This window comes from Rhinolophus hipposideros (genome assembly GCF_964194185.1).
Source record: "Rhinolophus hipposideros genome assembly, chromosome: 7".
In the NCBI taxonomy this organism is placed as follows: domain Eukaryota; kingdom Metazoa; phylum Chordata; class Mammalia; order Chiroptera; family Rhinolophidae; genus Rhinolophus; species Rhinolophus hipposideros.
Window position 1 is genome coordinate 10,805,932 of NC_138053.1, and position 20,324 is coordinate 10,826,255.

The 20,324-nt window shown below is 41.6% G+C and overlaps 1 long non-coding RNA gene across 2 annotated transcripts in view; it reads left to right on the forward strand.

The window, feature by feature from the left end:
* LOC308499806 overlaps positions 1-17,523 on the forward strand; it is a 120,627-nt gene extending 103,104 nt beyond the window's left edge. For both annotated transcript variants that reach the window (XR_013993640.1, XR_013993641.1), the window contains 6 exons: positions 9,991-10,073; positions 10,758-10,849; positions 12,239-12,737; positions 14,023-14,245; positions 16,099-16,269; positions 17,393-17,523. This is a non-coding gene — a long non-coding RNA (uncharacterized lncRNA). The remainder of the gene's footprint in view (positions 1-9,990; positions 10,074-10,757; positions 10,850-12,238; positions 12,738-14,022; positions 14,246-16,098; positions 16,270-17,392) is intronic.
* The last annotated feature ends 2,801 nt before the right edge of the window (positions 17,524-20,324 follow it).

Here is a 20,324-nt window from a genome sequence, read left to right on the forward strand (position 1 = left end):
TTGCATTTCTCTGATGGTTAGTGAGGTTGAGCATTTCTTCATATGTCTTCTTGCCTTCTCTATGTCCTTTTTAGAAAAATGTCTCCTCAAGTCCTCTGCCCATTTATTAATTGGGTTGTTTGTTTTTTTGGAGTTGAGTTGAGTAAGTTTTTTATAGATTTGTGATATTAATCCCTTATCAGATATATCATTGGCAAATATCTTTTCCCATTCAGTAGGATCCCTTTTTGTTTTATTGATGGTTTCCTTTGCTGTGAAAAAAACTTTTTAGTTTGATGTAATCTGGACCATCATTTTTAACTGTCATCATTTTTGTAGCCACTCCTGTCTCGTAAGTCTTCAGTTAACACTTGATTTAATGGTAAATTTAAAAGGAATAATATTTTGACCCCCAGACAAGATGAATGCAAAAAGAAAGAGCTATTCTGTCGAGTACAAGAAAGAAATGGTGGAGGACTCCAGGGTCAAGAATCTTATGGCTTTCTGCAAAGAGGAGAAGTTGGATCTCCGAATGGTCCGAAAATGGCAAGCAGAGGATGATAACCTCAGTCAACAGGTGGACGAGGGAAATGCTAAGAAGCACAAGTGTGGATCAGGTCGGTAACCATTATTTCCTGAGCTGGAAGACATCATCTGTGAATGGATTATTGACAGGAGAGCAAAGGCTTTGGCTGTGCACAGAGCTGATATTCAAGCATTTGCTCGTGCAATAGCAACACAGTTAGAAATATCCCCAGAAGAATTCAAAGCATCACAACACTGGCTGGATGGCTTCCTTCAGCGATATGAACTGTCTCTAAGATCGACAACACTGTTCAAGCTGGAAGATACTGAAGTTATAAACGTGCACTTACATTCAAGTCCTTTGTTGATGGCATCGACTTTTCTAAATAACAACTCTCTAACATGATTGCTATGGATGAAACTGCAATGTTTCTGGACCAAGGACCTCAAACGACAATTGATCAGAGGGGTGCCTCGTCAATCTACATTCCCTCCACTGATTATGAAAGTGGACGTGTTACCTGTATTTTGGCAATTCATCTGGATGGAAAGAAAGCCCCACCTGTAATCATCACTAAGGGCAAGATAGATAAGGTTGAACATGTTTCAGGCATTTAAGTTCTTGAAACTGAAAAGGCCTGGTGCACACAAGCAGTTATAAGGAAATGGGTCGATTTAATGCTGCCACTTGTTTTGCGAGGTGGCCAAAGAGGTCTGCTAGTCTGGGATTCAGCCAGCACTCACCATGAAGAACTTCCTTGCAGAGAGAAGAACAGATCCTGCAGGAACGACTGCTTATCTCCAGACTCTTGATATTGCAATAAACAAGCCATTCAAGGACCATTTGTACATGGAAATCAATGATTACATTGAAAATAGAAGGGAGAGAAATCAGAGTGGAAACACTGTGAAGCCTAGCCTACAAGAGGTTGTGACTTGGGTGAAGAATTCCTGGGATAAAATCACTGACAGCTGTGTTGCCAATGCACTACAAGCAGGCTACATGGACAAGACGTGCTCATTGAAGGAGAGCTCTATTGCTGGACATAAGAGATTGGGGCCAATGGTTCTACAGGAAACGGAGTCGCAAGAAATTCAAGCCGGAATTTGGGGTTTGGAGAGTTCCAGAACTCTGGGGTATGACAACATTTCAGAAGAAGATGACATGACTGTATTTGAATAAATGTAGATTTTTGTACATGAATAAATGTAGATTGTTATACATGAAAAAAATAAGACATCCCCTGAAAATAAGCCCTACTGCATCTTTTGGAGCAAAAATTAATATAAGACCTGGTCTTATTTTGGGGGAAGTACAGTATCTCCAACTTTTATTGTTGAATTCTGTATTTTCTCTTTAATCTGTCAGTTTTGCTGCATGCAGTTTTGGAGTGGCTGTTAGGTACCTACATGTATGTTATAATTTATTATATCTTTTTGTAGATGAATTGACTATTATAAAATGTCCTTCTTCGTCTTTAGTAACAATTTTTGTCATTGTTTAGTCTAATCTTAGTATACCCACTTCAGCTTTCTTTGGTTACTGTTTCCATGGTACATTGTTTTCAATCCATTTGTGCCTTTGAATCTAGAGTGTGTCTCTTGTATACTACATATCATTGGATCATGTTTTTAAAATTCATTCTGCCAATCACTGCCATTTATTGGGAGTATTTAACGTATTTACATTTAATACAATTACTGATAAAGTAGGATTTACATTGACCATTTTGCTATTTGTTATCTATATGTCTTATGTCATTTTTGTGCATCTATTCCTCCATTACTATCTACTTTTGTGCTAAATGGATATTTTTTAGTTTAATATTTTAATTTCTTTGTTGTTTCTTTTACTATAGTTTTTTTGAATTATTGTCTTAGTTTTTGTCCTGGGGATAGTTAACATCTTATAACAATCTAGTTTGAGTACTATCAACCCAATTTCAATATATTCAATAAAAAGTATATAAAACATTGCTCCTATATAGCTTCATTCCCTCCCTACCCCCTTTTGCTCTTATTTTCATACAACTTATTGCTTTATAAATTGTGTGCCCATCAATATAAATTTATAATTATTGCTTGGTGCAATAGTTGTCTTTTAAATCAGATAGAAGAGTTACAATAAAAAAATGTATATTTAAAAATTTATTTTTCCATTACAATTGATATACAATATTACATTAGTTTCAGGTATACAACATAGTGATTAGAAATTTATATACCTTCCCAAGTGATCACCCTAATAAGTCTACGTGGCAAGATACTCAGTTATAATATTATCGACTATATTCCCTATGCTGTACTTTACATCCCCGTGACTATTTTTATAAATGTCAATTTGTATTTAATCCTTTTCACCCATCTTCCTAACAACCCTCCCTTCTGGCGACCATCAGTTTGTTCTCTGTTTCTATAAGTTTGTGTTTTATTGATTTATTTTGTGTTTTAAATTCCACATATAAGTAAAATCATGTATTTGTCTTCCTCAGCCTGACTTATATAGCATAATATCCTCTAGGTCCATCCATGTTGTTGCAAATGATCAGGTTTCATTATTTTTCATGGCTGAGTAATATTCCATCATGTATATGTACCACATCTTTACCTATTAGTCTATTGATGGACACTTAGATTGCTTCCATTTCTTAGCCTATTGTAAATGATGCAATGAACATAGGGGTGTATATATCTATTTGAATTAGTGCTTTCAATTTCTTTGGATAAATACCCAGAAGTGGAATTGCTAGTGGAACTACCAAAAAAAAAAAATGGTAGTTTTATTTTTAATTTTTAAAGGAATTTCCATACTGCTTTCCATAGTGGCTGCACCAACTTACAATACCACTAACAGTGCATGAGGGGTCACTTTTCTTTACATCCTTGCCAATACTTGTTTGTTGATTTGACGATGGCCATTTTGACAAGTGTGAGGTGATATCTCATTGTGGTTTTAATTTGCATTTTCCTGATGATTAGTCATGTTGAGCATCTTTTCATATGTCTGTTGGTCACCTGCATATCCTCTTTAGAGAAATATCTATTCAGGTCCTCTATCAATTTTTCAATCAGATTGTTTGCTTTTTTGTGCGTGTGTTAAGTTGTTGTATGATTTACTTACATATTTTGGATATTAACTCCTTATTGGATTTATCATTGGAAAATATCTTCCATTCAGTAAGTTGTCTTTTTATTTTGCTAATTATTTCCTTTGCTTTCTTCCCCAGATTAGGAAAGTTTTCAGACATTATTTCTCCAAATATTCGTTCCACCCCTTTCTCTGTCTGTTCTCCTTCTGGAATCCCTATAATGCAAATATCAGGACACTTGATATTATCCCAGAGATCTCTTATACTAACCTTATTTAAAAAAAAAATTCTTTTTTCATTTTGCTGTTCTGATTAGGTGATTTCCACTATTCTGTCGTCCAGGATGCTAATCCATTCTGTATTAACTAATCTGTCAGTTCCTCCTAATTTATTCTTCATTTCTGTTATTGTATTCTTCATGTCTGGTTGGTTCTTTATTACATTTTCTATTTCATTGTTGAAGTATTCTCTGAGTTCCTCTATTGTACTCTCACGTTTGCTGAGCATCCTTATGATTGTTTCTTTGAATTCTTTACCAGGCAAATTACTTATCTCTGTTTCATTAGTGTTTTTCGCTGGAGTTTTTTCTTGTTCTTTCATTTGGGGCATAGCCATCTGTCTCCCCATTTTGTTTGACTTTCTGTATTTGTTCCTATGAGTTGGATAGAATAGCTGTCCCTCCCAGTCTTGAAAGAGTGGTCTCTGTGTAGACTGTGTGTTGAATAGTTTTGGCAGGCCAGCTGTAGTCAGGACAGGCAGGTGCCGCGGCTGGTGTGCCGCCTGGTCTGAAAGAATGGGTTCCAGGTGGGGCAGCCTGGTGCGTGTGTGCACTTCCTTGCCCTTCTAATCCAGGTGGGGCTGCCTGATGTAGACGGGGATGCTAGGTACCTATTGCTTTAACTCTCTGTGAGCAAAGTGGGGTCTGGGTGGGACTGCTTTGGGTGCTTGTGTCTCAGCCTCACTAGTTGTACCCTCTCTCCGAGTGGGGCAGGCCTGTGTACACACACAGCCTCACTCTACTAGGCAGTGCAGCTCCTTGTATGCTCAACTGTGCCCCGCTTACTCCATACCAGCAGCATTGTGTGCATGCCCTGTTGCTTTGTCTGCAGTTAGAGCACAGTTCTATGTGCATGCTTCTCAGTGCCTTACTTGCTCCACCCTTTCTCCAGATGGAGCAGCCTTGTGAGCCCACAGCAGCACCCCTCTCACTCTGCATGGGTCAGCCCTGCATATGAGTGCTGTAAAGTTTGGCTAGCTCCACACTTTCTTTGGTGAGGCAGTCCCACATGTACATGCAGCAGTGCCCCACTATCTCTGCACTTTCTTTGGAAGGGGCAGTCCTGCATGCGGGTACTGCAATGTTCTGCTAGTTCCATACTCTCTCCAGGCAGGGGAGCCCTTGTGTGCACTGCCCAGTGGGCGCATGAAACAGCACCCTGCTGTACCTGCTAGATCAATCCCCTTGTATGCACGCTATGGCACCCTCCTGTTTCTGCTGGATCTCTGTCCTGGAGTAGTGGCTGGGGACATGCCACCACACCCTGCAGGTTGGCCAGAGAATGTGGATGGAGCTCCTGCCTTCTATCCATGCTCAGGGGAAACAAACAATGGTGCTCAGCAGTTCCTCTGGTCCGGAGTTTTTACCTGAGCTCCTGGAGAGCTCTTGTGGTTCCCTGACTTTCCATATACGGTCCCTCTTTCTTATTCTGCAGAAGCTTTTCAGTTGGCTCACAATTGTCTCTCAGGAGGAATTGCTTTAAATATGTGTGTACATTCGATGTGTTCTTGGGAGAGGGTGAGCTCACAGCTGCCTATGCTACCATCATGGACCCACCTCTAATGTATTCTTCATTTCAATTATTCTTCATTTCTGACTGGTTCTTTGTAATGTTTTCTATCTCCTTTTTTATGTTTTCTACCTCTTTGTTGAAGTTCTGACTGACTTCATCTATTCTTCCTGTAACCAGTGTTTTGAGCATCTTTATAACCAGTATTTTGAACTCTGCATTCTGGTAGATTGCTTGTTCTCACTTTGCTTAGCTCTTTTTCTAGAGTTTTATCCTCTTCTTTAATTGTGTGTGTGTGTGTGTGTGTGTGTGTGTGTGTGTATAGATAAATAAAATATGATATGATCTCCGTATTTTTGGTGATTCTCTGTATTTGCTTCTATGGATTAGGTAGATCTACTGTGTCTCCTGGTTCTGACCGAGTGGCCTTATATAGAAGGTGTCCTCTGGGCCCAGTGGCACAGTCTCCCTGGTCACCTGAGCTAGATGCTCCAGGGGTGTCCCTTGTGCAGCTTGTGTGTGCCCGCCTGTTGTAGTTGAGCCTTGGTTGCTGTTGGCATGCCAGGAAGTGGATTTGACCTTCAGGCTGACTGGTTGTGAGGGCCAGCCATGACTACAGAAGATGAGTTGTTGTGCAGGGGCAGACTCCACAGATCAGGAGTCATTTAAGCAGGGCTCTGGTGCCAACAGTGTTCACCCTTCAGATGTGTTGTTTGTGGAGCTGGTCGGGTGGTGCTCTCATGTGGTCTGAAGCTGGCCACTAGGTGTGTTGGTTCTGGAGCCTCTTGGGAGGGGCTCTGGGGCAGGCCAAGGTCAGCTGGTGCTTATGCCAGGCTTGGGGCTTTTTTGGTAGAGGCGACAAAGTGATCTATGGTTGGTTGCCACTTGTGCTGGGATTGGAGGTGCTTGGGAGAAGCTATGCTGTGAACCAAGGCTGGCTGTTACTGTGGGACTTGGGACCCTTTGGTGGGTACCACGATACAAACTGAGACCAGCCACCACTTGTACCAGGCTTGTGGCCACTTAGCTGTAACTACATTCCAGGCCAGACTGCCACCTCTTATGCCAAGTTTGGGGGCACCTGATGGGAGGTATAATGCAAGTTGAGACTATAGTTGCTGCTTGTACTGGGCTTGGGACCACTTAGCAAGAGCTACAAGACATGTTGAGGGTGACTGCTGCTTGTCTGGGGTTTGTGGACTTTTAAGAGACTTTGGGAAAGTCCATAGCATGAGCTGTGGCCACTTATTTTGGGGACCCACTGGAAGAGGCCCAGGCCAGATGGGTGAGTTGGGTGGGGTGGAGTCTCAGGGGATTAACAAAGCAGAGCGAATGGTATTAGCCTCGTTCAGATTTGGTGGTCACCTATGTGGGGCCAACTTGGTGAGAGAAGAATTCAATAAAGGAACAGCACTTCAGTCCCCAGATAGAGTTGCCTTGACCCCTGCCCCTCCAGCCCCCACCCTGAAATTAGTCAATTTAGTTCCTCCCCATATGTCCTTGGCACTTTTTGAGCTCCTGCCCCTGCGCTGGAACTTAGATTGAGTGAGTCTGTGAATGAGTTGTGCATGGTCCCTGCAGCGCCTCGGTCTCTAGTAGCCTGTTGTCTTTCTTGGACAAAATCCATGCTGATTTTCACAACCAGATATCATGGGGATTCCTTTTCCCAGCACTAATGCTCCAGGGAGGGGAGCCTGGTGTGGGAATGCTACCCCTCACTCCTCAGAGGGACCTCCACAGCCAAGATATTCCTCCTGATTCTTAATTGCCAAACTGTTGCTATGGGACCTGCCTGTCCCGTGTCTCTGCCTCTCCTACCAGTCTTGATGTGGCTTCTGTATCCGAGTATCCTTAGTTATAGGACTTCTGGTCAGCTAGTCTTCAGGTGGTTCTCAATGATGGTTGCTCTATAATTAAGTTGTAATTTTGTTGTGACCATGGGAGGAGGCAAGCGTAGCATTTACCTACTCTGCCATCTTGACCAGAAATCTGACAGTTTTCTTGAATAAACTCTTTTTGGCTTGAATAAAACAAATTGCTGCAAGCCTTTGGTCAGTTCCTAGAGTTCTAAAAAAGGTGATTATGGCTATTTTGGTCGGTTTTCTTGTTGATTTTATAGAGGAGGGAATTTTTGGAGGTCCTTATTACTCTGTCAGTTTGCTGATCTTCACTAGCATGTTCTTACTGCATTAGATAAAGGTGCTGGAAATCCAAATGATACTAGGAATTATCTATCCTCCAGAATATGGGAAGTATCCATATACGTGTGAGACCTACAAGACCACTAAATGTTCTGTCCTCCCCAAATACAGACCAACGTGCAGATTGGGACCTGCTTTTCAAGCCAGCCTGTTCTAATCAGATAGATGGCTAGACTAGATGACTTTCACAATTCCTTTTGGAAGAGACTGACCTGAATGCGCCTCTCCTTCCTTGTAGGTCATTCTCACCATGCAAGAAATAATCAATGGTGTGAATGCCTCAGATCCAGACCTATGTTTCCAGGCTACCCACACGGGCAGGTACCACAAGATTTCTGCTGTTTACAGGTTCATAGCTAGAAATGAGGTCAAGTAGACTATCTGGCTTTTTGGCGGTGGAAAAATGCCCACACAATATAAGAAAAGGCTAGTCTATCCAAAAATGAGACTAAATATCTCCTCTGTACTGTCCTTGAGCACCTTAAGGAATTTAAGTGTTGTCAGAGATGAATTACTTACTTTAAATTGGCCTCTACAGGAATCTCAGTGATAGATAATACCTGAAGGGAAAAAATGTTGCTTTATCACTGCAAAGCACTATAGGCCAAACTCTAGAATATTAAGTAGCTCTTAGCCCAGCTGTTTGTCTCATTTGATAGTTAGGAATGCCAAGAACATCGGAAAAGGGGGTTCTTAATACCTGCTGCAAATGACTTGTTTTTTGTTTTTTCTTTTCCATTGCAAAGGATAAGACTATCCTGGGAATGGAACCCTTCTCTAAAAATGATTGAAGCAGGTTCATTCCCAGGCTGGTGGAGTTCTGAAGTCATCAGTTCAGAATTCTACCAGCCTGGGAATGAAGTTTGAGGCAACCTGGGCTCTAACCAACATGGCTTCAGAGGTTTTGAAGCAGACTTGAGTTGTTGTGGAAAGGAGGCCATCCAGCCCTTGGTTGAGTTCCTGTCTTCCCTGCATATGACTGGGTGTGAACAGGCATTGTGGGCCCTTGGTAATATAGCCGATGAGCCTATTCCCTCCCGGGGGCTAATAAAACAATGGGCCAGGCATGTGGCATGCTATGGGAGTTTTTTGAGTATTAGTGTAGACTCAGTCCTCTAAGTATAAATACCTAGAAAAGCTGGGAAAAGTACAACAGACTTTTTAAAGATTTAGAGTCAAGTTCAGAGGCCAGAAATCGAAGCTGAAACCAGATGATACAGGATGTGCTAAAGCTACAGACTGCTTAGGGACATCGGCCAATACTGGTGTCTTACAGCTTCAGGCCTTAATGGCTTCAGGAATAGAAGACAAATCTTTGGCCCATGTAGTGTGAGGGTTTATGACAGACCCTTACATAACCCAGGACCCTAAAAGAACTCAAAAAAAAAAAAAAAAAAAAAAAAAAGAACTCTATCTCCAGTGGAAGTTGCCAAGGGAACATACACAACAATTTTCCTTAGCTGGAGGAAACAGTCTCCCCTAAAAGTGCAATCTTAAGATTGGCCTCGTGGATTCGGGACCTGATGCTCTATGCTTTGTGTGGTCCAGAAAAGTACAAGCTGAGGAATTGGTGCTGCAGGTTGGGAAGGTCCTGGATTCCTGGCTGAATACAAATACAATGTTTTCTGGGGAAAACAAACTCAATTGGGCCTCTCAAGATTTTGACAAGTTAAGATAAGCCAAATATTAGCAATTTCAAGTTCAGAGAATCAATAACCCACCATGACTGAGTCAGCAGAAACAAATTGTATGATTAGACCTCCAAGGACTTCAGATATTGGGATTAGCAAATAGAATATAAAATAAGTCTGCTGTTTAAAGGCTTGCAGAAATAAAGAACCTATTGTAGAGACTTTGTCTCTCATTTTGCTTGGTTCAGCAAGGAACAGGCAAAGTTGGGTGGTATAATGTAATTTATGCCTTGCCTGATAGCCGAAGAATTACAAATTGAGTTACAAAAAGAATTACAAAATTGGTATTCTAGCCAAACTAGCAGATACCTGATGACTAGCACCTCTCCATCTCCCAGCCTGTGTTCTGAGTTGTGTTTGGAAATTCCTGCCCCATGCTAATGTCTTTTGGAAAGACAAATTTTTTTTTTCCCCTGCAGTGGCCTTAATCTTCTTGAGAACCATGCTGTGAAATGCTGGAGGCCCACTTGGCTGGCTCCTTTATGCATTTACAGACTCTGCTTGTAGCAATTGATGCTGTGAGGTGCCTGTTTTTTAATGTCAGGTCTATCCACCCAACCGACATGTTGAAGACCCAGGATCTAGTTCATGACTATACTAAGGATTTGCTCAACCCAGGAATGAACTTTGGCCGTTTTCAGACTTTTAAAAATTTAGTCACCCACCCCAGGATTCTCTTTGTTCCCTCTTTGAATGTCATGTTCTTACCTATTTGTAGGTGACAGTCCAGAATTCAGAGACATCATGATCTAGAGCAATGCCATCCCACGTCTGTTGGTCCCAGTGTCATCAACCATAACAGTGAGTGTCTTTAAATTTGAAAACCTAGCTAGGTGACAAGTTCCTAAAGTTGGGAAATGGGGAAAGTACTTCTAAATAAATGCTAGGTAATGTGGTTGCTGCCTGGTCTCGTATGACAGCAATTATAAACAAGACCTAGGACTGAATATCACTTGGGGTAGAGTTTGATCCAAATTTGTCCTCAGGGCAGGGGTTCTTATCTTTCTTTTGGGGGCATTGGAGAGGGTCCATTAAAATTTTTCTAAGCCTATAATCCTGCAAAAGTAGATGACTAAGCTCTCCATTCAAGGGCACAGACAGAAGTAATGGTTCACCAGCTCTGTTCCTGGGTAGTAGGCTCTAGGTTTGAAGCTTAGGGTCAAAGTTGATTTATGTGGCAACAACAGAGGACTCCCTGGATTAGAAATTAAATTTGGGCTTTACCTTTGCTTCAAATAAAAATGAAGAGAAGGTAGCTTCCAAAAGCCAAGGGAATACACACCCAGCACTCAATGTGGGAGAACACTTGATATGGTTAAACCAGAAAAAGGCTGACATGACTAATGGGGTTTGCAAGGAGAGAGCAATGTAAGATGACAAGGGACTTGGACATCATCCTGGTGGCAAAGGGAAGCCTTTGGAGGATTTCAAGGCAGGAAGTGTCATGGCCTGATCTTTCAGAAAGACGCTTCTTTTTGCTTGTAGGATTGTAGCAGAAGGAGATGGTGAAGCAGATGGACCTGGATGTTGCTGTGCCAGACGTGAAAGTGACACAGAAACAAACAAGGAGGACCCAGGTATTGGGTTAGGTCGTTGAGATGACTGTCCTTCTAGAGAAATGGAGGGAAGAAGGAGTGACAGCTTCAGTCATACATATGAAGTTGAAGTGAGCGAGAGGCACCATTTCAGCAACCATTTCAGCAACGTCAGGTAGATGGATACACAGGTTTAGGTGATTGTGCTCACGTATGTCATCCAGCTGGGTAAGACCAATGAGAGCAGGGTCAGCAAAGCTCACCTGGCCAGCAGCTACTTGCTTTTGTTAGTTTTATTGGAACACAGCCATGACCATTCATTTACATACATATTGTCTGAGGCTTTTGTAGTATTACAAGGGCAGAGTTGACTAGTTGTAACAGACCCTATGGGCCCACAAAGCTGAAAATGCTTACTATCTGGTCTTCTACAGAAAGTTTGCCAACCCCTGACCTAGACTGTGAGGAGAGCCTGGGACCAAGTCCTGGGATCTCTGACATTCAGAAGTCAGGCAAGCCTGCCGAGAAGACTGAGAAGAAATAGCCCACTTGGCAATAGAAAACTAGGTTTGGTGTCTTGGATACCAAGAAAAGGTTTTTCAAAAGAGAATGACTGGCTACTAAATACAGCTGAGAGGGACAGTGACTTAGGACTGGAAAGCAGCTGTGGGATTTGGTGACTTGGAAGGAGCCGATTTCATCACTAACTACAAAGAAGTGGGGGCAGGAACCAGACTAGAAGAGGTAGAACAAATGGGGTCGATACGAGGTAGATGGTAAATATAGATGCCTCTTTGACGATAGACTCTGAAAAATAGCAGTGGGCTGATGGCTGGAGAGGTGCCAAGGGTAAGGGTGGAAGGTCATAGAGTATGTTTCTATACTGGTAGAGTGATGGGGGGGGGAGGTGATCCTGGGGACAGAATCTTTAAAAGCAAAAAGTAATGGGATGCAGACGTGGGGTAGGAAGACTGATGCTTGAATACAAGATCAGAAATGAGGTAGGATGGCCTCAGGGTTTTTTGAGAATTACTTTGGGGAACTTATTCAATAGTGTTTGGGGATTCTGTTGGGTATCCAATGGACATGTGTCCTGTTTGGGAGACCACCTCAGGGATGCTGTGGATGCCTGGTCATGGCATTGTACACCAGAGGCTGGACATTAATGAATGCCAACTATAATTTTATGTGTATAATGTGATGGCTTGGTGTGAGGTCGGGGTGGTGGTGGATGGGGGAGGGGGGTTCACGGTGTGAGGGAGGGATGTAAAAATGAAATAAAAATAAAATAAAATAAAATAAATGACCTTAAAAACTGCCGAAAAAAAAAAAAGAAAAGAAAAAAAAAAAGATCAGAAATGTGGTTATGGCATGCTGGTTACAGACTGAGGGGCAGAAAAACTAACTCCTGCTTCATCTTTGTTTTGCCAGGGAAAAACGAAATTACGTCATCAATTGAGTCAAGTGGGAAGGACGTTGTGAAGAACATGGGGAAACCTCCACCTCACATTTGAATATGAAACATCAAGCTCATCCTGTGTGTCCCTTGCATATATCACTACTTCGGACAAATGCCTGTTTGAAGCTCAAACGCTTTGAGGTTCACACTGATGGGTAATACTGATCACAGATGGCAAGGACACACTGCCATTCACTTTTCTTTGCACCTGATGCTGGAAGCAGTCTCCTTGTTACAGATGACATTTCTGCGGAACATCACGTGGACCTTGTCCAGCCTGTGCCGAAACAAGAACCTGTACTGTAACCTTGGGGAAAAGTAGTGAAGCAAGTGTCCATTCTCTTCCAGCACCAAGACACCTGCTGGGTCCTGTCCTGCCTCACCGATGGCTGCCATGAGTGCCAAGTGCCTGACACGAGGGGTCTGCCCAGCCTGTTTGAGCTCATGACCTGCTTGGAAGTCGGTGTCTCGGTAAATGTTCCAGGTCCCGTCTGTCTTTCTGTGAGTCTTCAGGTTAGAGTCTATGAATCATATTCGCTTCAGCAAGTCCTGCTCTTTCCCACCCCCAGCTCTTTCACAGTCACCTCTAATTCTTTACCTAGAATAAAGCTTCTCATCTTCATCCTCTGCTATTCTCTATAATCCCCTCCACCCAGGGAACTATCCTTCTGTAGCCGTCTAGTGGTCTATGCATGTAGATGTTAACGAGTTGGCTGATGCAGGATGTGTGTATATTAATGTAAAGCTCAGGGTAACATTTGGGTATCTCAGGGTAACAGGTAGATAAGGAAATTCCCTTTTATTTTCTCCCCAGTTTGTTCTTTAAGACTGCTTCAGATATAGGTGAACAGAAAGTAAAACAAATATCTAGTACTTTGCTATGTTATGAAACAGTTCTTATATAATATACTTCTTGAAAATGTAGTTTAAAATGTGGGTGCCCCTTTTGATTTCTATGCTTAACAATGTATATTATGCAAAGCTTAGTGATCATTTATTTCAAGATTAGTATAGTATTCCTCAGATGTCAAGGTTAGCTTGGGGATAGAGGTGGGGGCACGGAGGATGTGAAGAGAATGTAAGATATTATCCTGGGGCTTTGGGGCCAAATCTCCAGTCCTGGTAAGGCTATGATTGGCCGATAGCACTATTTCCACCTCTCACTTGAATAGCAGATACTTAGCATAATAGCCTAGGAAAACTCTAGAACTGTTGATGGGCTGCACTGGGCTGCCACTGCAGTGCAGAGAAACCAAAATAAATCCACAGTCAGCCCTCTAAGGACAGTTGTCTTGAGCCCAATTATAGACCTACCCTAGAAGTCTTCAGTGTTAACGAGAGGGGGTTTGTGAATACACCAACAAATGCCATCGGATTCTCATTAGCTCCAATTTAATATACAGGCTTGACACTGGTGCTAAATATAAATTCATTATAAACACTACAATCAATTTAGCAGTTTTCGCACTGTAAGGATATAAAAGGGACAGCATTATTTCTGGATAAAGATATTCTTTGACTTCTGTCTCACTTGAGCCCGAATTTTTGGGAGGCGGGCACCTCTAAGCTATATAGACAGCCCTGGATATGCTGAATTAATAAGAGTCATGGATGTCATCATTGTTCTGGCTTCCAGAGAGCTTTCAGCATAGCACGACTAATGTTTGGGAGGCACAGACCTGGCTGAGATTGTCACCTTCCACTCTGATAAACGCGCAATATGCTCTTGGTTACACTTCTCGCCTTGTTCTTCCAGGATCTCTCTCTCTGCACTGTGGGGATCATCATCATAGACTTGGATCACCAGAGCCAAGTGGCCTCTGATGCAGGCATGCTGCCCCCACTCCCCATGCACCCCACGTCCTCCAGCTAGAAGGAGATAGCCTGGTCCCTTGCTCATACATGGAGACCCAGGGAAAATCCCCAAGATTGAAAATCTCCCTCCTAGACTGAAGAAAGAGGCTGGTCACTCCATTCGGGTAAGTAATGAAGTTTATTAAGGAAAACTTACGTCTGAGGTGTATCTTGGGTGGCTGCAAGAGAAAATGGATCCCCGTGCCGCTTGGCAGGCAGCAAAGTATTATGTAGGGTACAGGAGGGGTTAGTCACGGCTACGAGGACGTGAATGCTACCAGGTACAGAAAATTACTTTATATGCTTGACCAGGTCAAAATAGCAGCCTGTTCCAGGAACTGGCACATAGCAGGAGGTAAGGGAGGGGTACTGACTTATATCAGAATGAACCTCAATTATGATCAGACAGTCTCTATGGGAGGTTTGTGGAAAGCAACCTCTATTCTGGCCTGGGTGCAGCTTGAGGGACAGATAGTGATCTTTCCATGGAACAGCCTTCCCCTGTGACCATTTTTTAGAATCTTACATGCCCCCTCTCTTCTGTGAGGTGCCAAATCGTCAGCAAGGGGCTTCAGCAGCAGGGAGGTAGCTTGCTTAGCTGCTAACTGGTCACATTGGAGACCATCTGCAGCAACAGTACAGACACACAAAAGAAAAGAAGCAAAAGAAGCATCCAAATATTAGTAATATTTTTTTCCCATCATGCCCTTCAGGCTCTAAACCAGTGGTTTAGTCGGTGGCCTAAGCTTGGGGTCAGATCACTTCAGGCATTTACTTCAGTTTTCATATGTGCTAATAAGTAAGAAATTGTAGCAGATTTATCGGGTATAAAAACACAGCATTCAGTTTGGATATGGCATAGGTGCCCTGCCCCCTCCAAAATGAGATGGTGCAGTAACAGCATGATCTTTCTAAGATCAGGAAGAGACACATTTAGCAGAGTCTCTGAAAAGTATACTTGTAGCCTGATCTTTAGATGTTAAAGTAGCTGCAACCATGAGAATCGGGCCAGGGGGAGGAATATGCCAGAACAGGACTCCAACCTTCTCCCCTCTTGTAATGGTGCATGTACTGCTTTATATATAGCATGTCTCTATGGTCCCGACTGCATTAGGATGACAGGGTCCTACCAGACTGAGCAATTCTTCCCCACGCAAGGGCATGCATGCAGTACCGACTCATCCCAGCAGACGGTCCCATTGTGGATTCCAGTAAATGGTCGCTGTTCCATAGAAAGTAGAGCTTGGTGCCCTCATTATCGTAGCTCGATGGCCCATGCAAGCATGGGGACTGTTGCTGTGTCCTTTGTTTTCCACACCTTTACTGCATCGGGTGCCTCAGTCTGAATTCCCAGCCTGGCATATGGAGCAATAAGCCACGGATTGGTCATTTAAATATATTAATACTTGGGAACACACCTTTGTCCACCCGGCCAAAGTAACTTTTCCAGTTAATAACTTTGTTGTGTAAAGGACACCATTTTTCCATTCTACCTACCCAGCTGCCTGTGGGTTATATGGGAGATAGAACCTCCATTCAACAACTGTCGTGACCAGGTCACTGTATTTTAAAGACAGCCCTGCCTCCTAGCTATGCACCATTCTATTTGAGCATTACAGTGCCCCCTCTTCTGGTTTACCAATCTGCAGTGTTAACTGACAGGTCAGTTGCTAAAGCGTGTATTTTTGCCAAAGCACCTGCCTCCTGGTTACCTGGAGGTGTAGACAGCTTATGGGCAGGGACAACAAGATCTGCCTTGGGCTCTTGCAAGTGAGTCCAAACATCTTTCCACATCTCTTGTCCCCATAAAGGTCTGTTATAGTTACTCACCCCTCCATTCCCCTTGTCCAAGCCATAAAGTCAGGCCTTTAAAACTGCCAGTGTAAGGATCAGCAGCCAAGGTTCACATGGGATCACCAACCAGACAGCTCTTAATTTAGCCAGTTGACAACTGTGATTTGTTCCTGTTTCCATCCAGATAGTTTCAGTGGATGGCTGGATAGCAACTGCTGTCCAGGTGGATGGATTACCCCGACTGGAGCCATTGGTGTACCAGGTTGTCGCTGGAAGTACCCCTGTTCTTTGGTTGCAGGGCCTGACACAGGGATAGGAGCAGCCACATTTGGAGGGCAGTACTGCTCTGCTGGAGGTAACCATGCCATTTAGTGAGTGCGGGAGTCTGAGCCCTGGCAGAGGCACATGCTTGTCGATCCCCTCCTTGATGGGAAGGGAAGTTCTTACTGTAACTGGCTGCTCATGGGAAAAGGCTTTACTTGCAGTGTATACACTGGCAACAATTGCTGTTCTATTGGGGTGTATCTGATTTCTGCCCCTTTCCACAATTGGGACCAGAATCCAAGAGGAACTCTCTTCTTTGGTGTTTTTTGCTGTAATGCCCAGCCCATGCCTTCCAGGGTAAATGAAACATGTAATTCAAATGGCAACCCCATCTGGGAGAGTCTTTAATCTGTTGGGCTAGTATTTTTGCTTTCTCATAGGCAGCCTGTTGTTTGTCTCCCCAGTCCTATATGTGGCCATTTTTAAGTAGGCAATATAATGGGCAAAGGCATTGCCCTAAATGGGGTATAAATGTTTGCCAGTACCCCAAAATTCGCACAAAAGCCTATACCTCTTTCACATTTTTTGCTATGAGGTAGGTTTGTCTGTGACAGCCTCAGGGACAATGTGGGTCTTACCTGACTGAATGACTCCCAAGAACTTTACTGTGGTGCCTGGTCCTTGAATTTTCTGTGGATTTACTGCCCATCCTCTGTGTTGTAGGTGGTTCAACAAGGCCTCAGCGTTTTCTGTAGCAGAGGGAAATCTTCACAGGTTAACATTATGTCATTAGTAAAATGAGTCCATTTCATAGAGATTGGGAAGGAAAACAGTGACAGTCCTGAGCTACCATCCCATGGCATATGGTGGAGCTACGGTAAATAGCTTGCGGAGTACTTGGAAGCTATACCTCAACTGGGAAACACATTTCCTAACAGCTTCTTTATCATTGTGAGGGCATTGGCCTTGTGGCACGGGAAGGATTCAACTCATCCAAAAAATATACACATAACAACAAAAACATGCTGATAACTCGTACTAAGTGGCAGTTGAATGAATCCTAGCTTAAATGCACTATGGTGAATGAAGGAATGCAAAAAACTAAAAAATAGGGTTTGCCAGGGAGAACCATGGGCCATATTGGGTTTCCCATAGCCCGAACTATTCATTTAATTTACATCCACTGTTTACCCATCATAATTTCCCTGATTCAGGAGCAGACTGTTGCCATGTTACAAGGACATCAGGATGGCAAAAGTCTGGCAACGAGGAGTCATTTTTGCCGAAGTAGAATGGACTTCATTTTGTTGCTGCTGCCTTTTTCTACAAGTCAGCTCGGGCGATTCTAATACGAAAGGTAAGCTTTCCTATGGAGAAGATTCAGTTTCTTCAGTAATCAAAGACGTGATTAAGACAATATAAAACACAAAGTTATTTTGATAAAACAACCTTTGTTTTCTAGGCAGAAAACTTGTTAAGATATCATTTTTTTAAATTAAAATCTTTTTTTTTTAATTTATTGGGGTGATATTTGTTAGTAAAATTACATAGATTTCAGGTGTACAATTCTGTATTACATCATCTATAAATCCCATTGTGTGTTCACCACCCAGAATCAGTTCTCCTTCCATCACCATATATTTGATCCCCCTTACCCTCATCTCCCACTCCCCTCCCCCCTTTCCTCTGGTAACCACTAAACTATTGTCTGTGTCTGTGAGTTTTTGTTTCTCATTTGTTTGTCTTGTTCTTTTGTTGTTTTTGGTTTATATACCACATATCACTGAAATCATATGGTTCTGTGCTTTTTCTGTCTAACTTATTTCACTTAGCATTATACTCTCAAGATCCATCCATGTTGTCACAAATGTTCCTATATCATCTTTTCTTACCGCCGAATAGTATTCCATTGTGAAGATATAATTTTTTAAATTTATTAAGATGACATCGGTTAGTAAAACTATAGGTTTCAAGTGTACAGTCCTACAATACATCATTTATATATACAAATGCATTGTGTGTTCACCACCGAAAGTCAGTTCTTTTGTCACCATAAATTTGACCTCCTTTACCCTCTTCTACCACCCACCGCCCCCTTTACCTTCTGGTAACCACTAAACTGTTGTCTGTGTCTATGAGTGTTATTTGTTGCTTTCAGTTTTATATCCCACATGAGTAAAATCATATAGTTCTCGAATTTTTCTGTCTGATTTATTTCACTTAACATGATACTCTCAAGATCCATCCATGTTATTGCAAATAGCAGTATTTTATCTTTTCTTGTGACTAATATTCCATTTTATACATATACTATATCTTCTTGATCCAATCATCTGTTGAAGGACACTTCAGTTGTTTCCATGTGAATTTTGGACATGTGTGTTTCCATGTGCCACTGTGAATAATGCTGCAATGAACATAGGGGTACATATATCTTTACAGATAAATGTTTTCAGATTTTTTTTGTTGATACCCAGAAGAGGATTGCTGGGTCATATGGTAATTCTAATCTTACTTTTTTGATGAACCTCCATAGTGGCTGTGCCAATTTACATTCCCACTAGCAGTATGTGTTCCTTTTTCTCCAGAACCTCTCCCACGTTTGTCATTACTTGTCTTGTTGATAGTAGCCATTCCAACAGGTGTGAGTTGGTATCTCATTGTGGTTTTGATTTGCATTTCTCTAATAGCTAGTGAAGTTGAGCATCTTTTCATCATATCTGTTGGCCGTTTATATATTTTCTTGGGAGAATTGTCAGTTTAGGTCCTCTGCCCATGTTTTTAATTGGATTGTTTACTTTTTTGTTGTTGAATTATATGAGTTCTTTATATATTTCGGATATTAGCTCCTTATCGGAGGTATTGTTTGCAAATATTTTCTCTCATTTTGTTGGTTGCCTCTTTGTTTTATTGATGGTTGCTTTTGCTGTGCAGAGGCCTTTTAGTTTTATATAGTCCCATTCATCTATTTTTGCTTATACTTTTATTGATTTTGAGGTCATATTCATAAAAGCCTCTCTGAAACCAAGGTCCATACATTTAGTACCTATGCTTTCTTCCATGCAATTTATTGTTTCAGGTCTTATATTTAGGTCTTTGATCCATTTTGTGTTAATGGTAGTATATGGTGACAGATAGTCTAGTTTCATTCTTTTGCATGTGGCTTTCCAATTTTCCCAGCACCATTTATTGAAGAGGCTTTTCATTCTCCACTGTATGTTTTTCGCTCCTTTATTGAAAATTAGTTGCCCACATATGTGTGAGTTTATTTCTGTGCTCTCAGTTCTGTTCCATTGGTCTGTGTGTCTTTTTTCTGCCAATACTATACTGTTTTGATTATTGTCACTTTGTAGTATAATTTGAAGTCAGGGAGTATGATTCCTCCAGTTTTGTTCTTTTTTTCTTAGGACTGCTTTGGCTATTTGGGGTCTTTCGTGGTTCCAACAAATTTGATTTTTTTGTTGTTGTTCTATTTCTTTAAAAAAACATCATTGGAATTTTGATAAGGATTACATAAAATCTGTATATTGCTTTGGGTAATATGGCCATTTTAAGTATGTTGATTCTTCCAATCCATGAACACGAACTATCTTTCCATTTCTTTGTTTCTTTTTCAATTTGTGTGTGTGTGTGTTCAATTTCTTTCAAATGTGTTATAGTTTTCAGCATATAGGTCCTTCATATCCTTTAAGTTTATTCCTAGGTATTTTATTCTTTTTGTTGCAATTGCAAAAGGAATTGTTTTTCACATTTCTTTATCTGATATTTTATTTTAGTATATAGGAATGCAATGGATTTTTGTACATTGATTTTGTATCCTGCAACTTTATTGTATTTGTTTATTGTTTCAAATAGTTTTGGTGGAGTCTAGCATTTTCTATGTACAGAATGATGTCATCTGCAAAAAGTGACAATTTCACTTCTTCACTGCCAATTTGTATACCTTTTTTTTCTTTCTCTTACCTGATTGCTCTGGTGAGGACTACAAATACTATATTGAATAACAGTGGTGAAAGGGGGCATTCTTACCTTGTTCCTAATCTTAGTTTTTCACAATTATGTATGATATTAGCTGAGGGTTTGTCATATATGGCCTATTATGTTGAGGTACTTTCCTTCTATAATCATTTTATTAAGTGTTTTAAT